Raw genomic sequence first — 8,021 nt, forward strand, 5'->3', positions numbered from 1 at the left:
GACGGTTCCGAACGGTTTGAGAACGGGCAAGAACGAGGGAACGCGTAAGAATGTAGCACAGAGAGCCGACGTCTACGAGGAGAAACGCACGGGAAGAAACCGAGGAGAGGACGAAATCGCTACTTCTTACTCTTTCTCCGCGAGGCGCCGCGTCGCGACGCGCCGCGCATGCACTACTATGCCGACGACCGTTGGAAAATCACTTCTCCCTCCGCCACCCCCTTCCCTGGACACCCCTCCTCTTTTCTCCTCGTTGTACGTCTCCGCTGTGACACGGAGAACACCTATAACCTTAGGCACACTCGGTTTATCGCGTCTCTACGGTACAGGTGATTTTTGTATCTTTATAAAAAGGGGTGCTTTCGGATCTTTTTCTCCCCCACCCCCTCAATATTATAATACTTCTGCACTCGTAATATAGTAAAGTCTGGATAAATGCTCGAAATTCGAGACTCATGTTGACCACTTAGGATATGGTTATAATGGATGCGTATTTGGACGAATCAACATTCTGACGAACTCAATACGTCACAGTAATCAAATATATATATCAATTTTTATGAGCGTATGCGTTGCAACCTTCAAATGACTTCTCCTATTCGTCAGAACCACCAGTTTATTCGAATAAGGATCCACTATAACTACTAGCTTTATCCAGCACAGCTATAGACCATTGGTTGGAGCGGAACGTTGAAAGAGCTTCAAGAGTGGTGGCGACATAAACTATAAGAAGTGTAGACCGCGGACACGATGTTTAAAAAATGGGCCCCATTGAAAGAGACTCCATATGTCTGTTTCTTTTAGCAAGGACCACGCTCTTCATAGCACACGCGTTCTATATTTATTATGTCTATGGTTGGGGATGACAACCGGGCACTTACGGCATAGATCGTGGCGAACACTTATCCAGACTTTACTGTATACTATTATCGTCGATACGCGTGTCTTTCCATCCTGCTTCGTTAATCACGAGACAAGAAGAGGAGAGAGAGAGAAATCGAAAGTAAAGGAAAGAAAATGAAAATATATAAATGTTTCTCGTTCGAATCTATCACTTGAAATATTCGATACCGGTACAAATTACAGATATCCACCGAAATACAGGTCGATGTCTTTCCCTTTGTGCCGTTTCTCATACAGGCTGGTCGGGTCAGACGTATCGCGTGTTATCAGCGGACAGCGAGCCACACAACGTCCGCGCATGGACGAGCCTCGTTTGCGTGCGCGCGCACGCGAGCGTGTCTTCCGTTTTGCGAGTATGTCGCTGGCCTCGTGTGTCCGTTCGTTCCCGCAAGGCCTGTATTATCGAGATACAATTCCTCTTTCTCTCTCGTCCTCTCCCTGTATGCTATATACAGTCGGAGACAAAAATAAGCGGACAGATAGTGGAAGTAGATAGACATCGATAAAGTTTAATCGAACTAATACCAGTGTTACGTTATATATTCTTAAGTTTTATTCATTATATATCCTGAAGCAATTAATCGAAATTATGATTTACATTTTAGTGTAAACAAGCCGTATTTAAGAAAACTTCATTGATACCTATTTTCACTACCTAACCACTTATTTTTGTCACCAACTGTACATACGTATATTACGTATTCAATTATTCTGTGCTAAATGTGTGTCAAAATTTCTCTCTACTTCTGTGTACGTATGTCTAGCTTGCTTTCGGTGTCCATAGGCGCGTGTAATGTTACTTTCTTTTACTTTTAATAATAGTATATTTATTTTACGGTTGTGTACGTACGTGTGTTCTAACTGGGTATTACACGTCGATGTGTTGTGAGAAAAAGAGCAAGAGAGAAAGAGAAAATAGAAAGAGAAGAGAAGAAAAGACACGGATAGAGTGCGCGCGAGAGGCAGGGAGAGGCTGAAGGTCCTTCGTGCGCACGAATTCGGTGCAAGCCACTGCGCCCGATCTGCACGGCACTGCGGTCTCCGTTCGACTGTCATACCTACGCTGTCCGAAATGTCCCGAGTTTACGCGCATGCACACTCTGGCGCCCCGACCGCCCAACCCTCTAACATACTACCCCCGTTTTCTATCTCCTTCTTTTTGCTTCTTTGTCTTTGTACTATTTCCATTTTTCTACCTCCCTCTCGCCCCCTTCCTTTCATTGTTATCATTCTCGTTAGAAAATTTTATTATCTAAGTAAAGTGTTTCTTTATCCGTTAAAATCGCTTAATATGATTTTAGGATAATGATTGCGGGTTCATATAAAAGTAGGATGTATTTGCCTGACTTTTGTGGTATGGTCGTAAAGGCGCGGATTAAGGGCGGCTATAGCCCTGGATCTTCCTACTCGAGCCAAATATTATACAAGTTATTTTACGACTCATTTACGGTAAAAAGATCTAAAAATGCAATTATTTCTTAACAACGCGTACCAAAAATTGTGAAATATAACTTATCACGAAATTATAGCGCATACGCTATAATGAGCAATTCACTCGCTGATCTCAAAAAAAAAAAAAAATTTAGAAATAAAGATAAGCTGACTATCTTCTAAAAATTCATAATAAAACATTTTTTAAACACAACTTATCACAAAATAAGTTCTGTTTCGTATTTACGTAAATTTATTTCTCTTTGATCGTGTCCTCTATTTTTCTACGAAGGAGACCTCCGCTGGGTCAATAGTCCCAGGCCTTAAAAACTTGAATCCGGCACTGCGTGTATGTATGTGTACTATGACCAGTCATACTTCGCTTCCACCCCTTCTTCCACCCTTTTGTTGGAACAGCCGAGCGCGCATACTCGAAGAAACATTAAAAAACTTAAAAATCTTCCGGTATAAGGAGGATCGTACGATTCACCTCCCAGATATTTCTTAATAACTCTTGATGCTTCTAGGGCGATCAGATTCGCGGAATTTTCACGCCAACCGAGAAAATACCGCGGAGATCGCACAATTAAGTTCTCCGAGTCCCTGACCCGTATATGTATGAACTCCTTATTCCACTTTTATCCAACCACTTTTCGAATATCTCTAACCTCATTCTTCTTTTTCTAACAATCGCTTTTATGATACAATCGTGAACCTTGAGAGGTTATCCCATCGATCCCATTTTCAGATGTAATGTGGAACGATTGAAAAACTTTCGTACTTTTGGGAGAGATAGTTTTTTATGATACATTGAAAGGTTAGACGATCGCATTTCTAAATATAATGTGGAATGATGATAAATTTGAGAGGCGTCTTTTTTTTTGGTTTTGGGGAAATAGATAGCTTTACGATACATCGAAAGGTTATTTGGTTCCATTTTCAGATATAAGTGGAACAACAAATTCGAAAGACTCTTCTGGTGATGTGGTAGAGGGATACAGTTGTTTTTGTAACGATGACCCATACGATAATTAGGAGCACCGATGCGTCATCCTAGATTCTTGAACTAGAGTTTCCTATTTCTCCAAAGGAATCAGCCGGTTCACCGCATTAAGAGCGGTGATCTTTGATTGCCTCTGCAGAACTCGTGCCGCGCATGTCCAACGAAGCTTCCAAAACCTCAAAATATTTTCTGCCAAGAAAAATTCATCAAACCCCCTTCTTCCCCGACGATATTTTCCGTTGCTACGGCGGAACGCGACTAACCATTTGATTATGCACTCTAGCTTGATAAATTATGGACATCCGTATCGTCCATCAAATTGATTTCGTAATAATTGAGCATGTATTTGAAAATCCAATACTTTACCGATATACACGAAAAATAATCTAAACGGAAATTATAAATTAAAGACAACTTTATGTTTCTCTTATTCGAATAATAAAATGAAATAGTAAAATATTTTTAAAACTGAATGTAAGAAACGAAGCTAAAATGATGTTTACATGAAAAATGCTACAATTCCTGAATTTAAATGAAAAATAACCAAAGTGGTCAATATAATCCTCTTTTATTAATATTTGTTATGTAAATTAGAAATGAAGTTATTATCTTCTGTTTGAATAATAATATAAAATAATCTTAGGATTAAATGTAAGAGACAGACCTTAACAGGATGTTCGTATGAAAAATTCTATAATTTCTGAATACAGATGAAAAATAACCTAAATGAACAATATGAGTTCCTTCTACTAATATCCGTTACGTAAATGGAAAACGATGTTCCGCTTTTCTAGAATATTTCAGAGGTTAAACACGAAGAACGAGCCTAAAAAATATTTATAACTAAGCATTCTATAAAAATGGTGATACGCTATCGCGTAATTCCAGTTCAAACAGGTTTCTATCGAAATGATGTACTTTGACGTCACCCGTGTCGTTTAAACGTATACATCAAAATTGTGCTACCACTAATTTCGACGCGCGTACGGTTATGGTGGGATTAATTTTATTGCGGGGAATTAATACAATTAATTTTACTTTATCACAGACGATGAGTAACGAGACTGACGTCAAACGACTGAGACCCACAATTGGGGATACGTTCGTTTTCACTAAACAGGAAAAGCGTCAGTTTTTTATACCAGACGTAATCAAATAGTTTCTATATATTTCTCTCTCCCTCTATGTCTATGTAATCAATGATAATCAAAAAGTCACGAGCTCTCCATCTGCCATGACATAACCTACTTAATACCACGTCTCACCAAAGGTAAAAGTGCGCGCAGATTCTGTCACAACAATTTATATAAGTACGTACGTATTGCCACCTAGTGAAAGGAATCTGAACTGTGATGTACGTGCATCTATATTACTTGATAATTAAACTGAAGGAGAGTAATCAAACAGTAATAAGTTTGTATCCCTTCAGGCATTTAAAATTATAACACGGCATCACGCCCTAAAGTATCACAAAAGTATTCTGATTTCATATAATCGTAACTTCAACTAAATGCATGAAATGTAAAAATTCAAACGTTATTTTAATGTTTAAACATTTAAAGGAAAGTCGATATTTATATAGTATGTAAAAACACATATTTTGCTCAAGTTGTTAAATTAATAACGACAACACAACAAACTAAGGCAAGATATTACAATGCAAATATTCCATGAAATGTGTTTCTAATTGTACAATAACTTGCTTCTAAAACGAGATGGAATGTATTGAATGTATTGCGGGCCACGGTGAACTTGATCTACGATTTTCACAACTTTCTCATCGAATTTGCCATAAATGACGATTTTTATATCTTAAGACTTCTAGAATGATGTTTCATTAGAATTTTAAGTACCTGAAGGGGTACATCACTTTTCCATCATTATTCCTTGTTTCATTTACTAAATATTATAAAAACTATTCTGCCAGCCAGTTCACATTATCAATTATCAGCAGATCGTGAATTTTTATGCAAATTCATGTTTCTATGAATATAATTAAGGAACCAATTTATAATTATTTAATAGAAAAAAAACAATATTCTTTAATTGTTCTTTCTATTAAATATCGTAAAAAGTACTATAGTGTGGATAAAAATTAGCATTATGTATAGTTATGCACTTTCAAATTTCCCATAAATGCATAAAAGTTCGCGGTCTATTTATCAGACGCCCTATATACGATAAGATTTTTGATCGGAAAAAGGCAGATCGGGGAAATCGCTTTGCCGAAGCCCCATAACCTTCGGATCAAATACGACATGCGTGATGAACAGGTGCTTAAAAGTAATTGAATATATAGAGAATAAAATGCAAAAAAAAAACGAATACATAAATAGTCTGATCTGCTGAGGGAAAAGAAACCCTACAAACGATGTAGTTTCTCGATCATCAACAGTACGACGAACAACCATATGTATTAATGTAATTTTGCGTCAACTTTTCTCAGTTTGATAATTATAAAATTTTTAATTGAAATTTATTTAGCGACACACCGAAATTGTAACTTTCTTTACAACGTATTATGATTGTTTCTGACTATTCGAAAATACTGGTTTTAAGGCACGGAGATTATTATTTGAAAAGTTATGCGTATATAAAGTTCATGTATATACATACATATATTGCATATAAACGTTGGTATATAACATGAGATATAACGTGGATAAAGTCACCATCACGATACCGACCATTTTTATGCATTCAGTATCTTTTTGTTGGCCAATTTATATCATTAACAATATTAATTAAACCTAACCCATCATGTGTTACTAAATATTGGGAATTCAATGTGCCTAACTAAAGTTAGTTACAGCAAAAGGAAAATAGTAAAAAAGAAAAGAAATACTACAGAAATTAAGTAGAAGAAGTAGAAATCAGAAGAAATATGCCTATAGAGATCAAAGAAAAGTACTTCATACATATTTATAGGCTAATTTGGAAAACAAAATTACATAATACAAATTCCCCGACAGTTCATTTACTCGCGATTCCTTCTTTACCATCAGACTGATTTTAAAATATTGACTTTCATGACCATGTGAGTTTATAAACATACAGGAACTGATTAATTTGTATAATTACATTCAGAATCTATACATGTATTCCTGAATGCATGACTTAATTGTGCTTCCGGTTATATTAACATATTATATAAGTAGTATTCATAATTATGCATTTATGACTTCAAGAATCAGAACTACATTCGATTTTATAAGGATAATTGTAAAGAACATAAAGTACGTTATTCTTGATAAAAAGAATTCAATACAGCAAGCAAACTAACTTTTCATAAATTTGTTTCAAAATTAAAAAAAAAAGAAAGGATATTTATATAAAAATTAATATTTGTAAAAATTTATATTAAAAAGATAGAATCAAATATCTAGTCTCTAGTTTATATATACACTACCGTGTAAAAGTATTTGAACACTTCCAAATTATTGCAAATATATTAAATATACTTCAAATGAAACTCTGTAATTAAAGTTTCATTTCTGATTTCATTTCAAGCAACTGGCATATATATAGCCTATATAAACCAGTTAGTAGATATTGATAAAAACAATAATTGATATTAATTAGTGTAAATAAAAGAGCAATAATTGAAGATGAATGAAAATTGCTTCTATGAAAACATCCAAGTTAAATGACTTTAAGTGTATCTGCTCAAGTTAAGATTTTAGAATTGGAATATGTTTTCCCAACCATATTCTAAAAATGTCCATATATTTTATTTATTAGGAATAAATATAAAAGTTAATTGATACAGGTATATCCCTTGTCTTAGTTTCAATTTAGTAAAACATTTGATCCTAGCTATGGTTATTTTGGCTATGGCAAGAAAAATTAACAATAGAGAAACATTTTTCTACTAATACGTGAAAATATAATAAAAATATCAATGTTTTGATTGGATTACATCAAGCGTATAAGTACCTATGCACGATAGTGTACATACAAGAATTTGCTGAAGTCATAAATGACTCTGATTAATTTGTTGAAGTTTGATTCTTAAGATATTTAAGTTTAAAATTCGCGATACTCCTTTAACCGCCAAAAAGCCGCGCGGGGTAACATGTCAGAGCATGCACCATTTTGAACGAATACAAGTAAGGTTAAGATTCAAGATGTCAGTAAAAACAATCACAACTTACAATTAATCTAAAATCTGTGTAAGTAGCTTAGAAAAATTCAATATTGCAAGAGGTTATGTCTGTTAATAACAATTAAATTTATTATTTGTGAAAACGTGATTATTCAAATTATATGGAAACAACATAGTCAGTGATAGCATCACTCACCGATGACGTTCCAGGGTTCTTTCCATGGCCACAACATGCACTCTGCCGATGTTTCCGTAACGTCTTCCAGTGTTTCCACACGACAGGAACAAATGTCGTCACTACACACCAGTTTATTTATCGAAAACTGCAGAAATTTTTCGACAAGAAAACGCACAAACAAATAACAACAGTCACTTCTGGACTACCGCGCGTAAACTGAAGCTAAAGCCTATTATGCTGCGCAGTGATTAAAAAGTCTGCTATTGCGCAGTTAGTAACAGGATCGTATGCACTAAGGTACCAAATTTTTTTTTTATTTTAATTATTATGATAATTTTATAAATACTACATAGTATTAATTTATTGATAAAATTGCTATATTTTTAGCTATATATAACGCT

At 35.1% G+C, this 8,021-nt stretch overlaps 1 protein-coding gene across 2 annotated transcripts in view; it reads right to left on the reverse strand.

The window, feature by feature from the left end:
- LOC122576658 (plasma membrane calcium-transporting ATPase 3) overlaps window positions 1-7,804 on the reverse strand; it is an 80,050-nt gene extending 72,246 nt beyond the window's left edge. Inside the window, exon 1 of one of the 2 annotated variants that reach the window (XM_043747269.1) lies at window positions 7,639-7,804. The gene's annotated coding sequence lies outside the window, so the exon portion shown is untranslated. Of the gene's footprint in view, window positions 1-1,753; window positions 1,932-7,638 lie in introns of those variants that run through there. The other variant, XM_043747270.1, reaches the window with a different exon arrangement.
- Window positions 7,805-8,021: the final 217 nt, after the last annotated feature.

This window comes from Bombus pyrosoma, linkage group LG16 (assembly GCF_014825855.1).
Source record: "Bombus pyrosoma isolate SC7728 linkage group LG16, ASM1482585v1, whole genome shotgun sequence".
In the NCBI taxonomy this organism is placed as follows: Eukaryota; Metazoa; Arthropoda; class Insecta; order Hymenoptera; family Apidae; genus Bombus; species Bombus pyrosoma.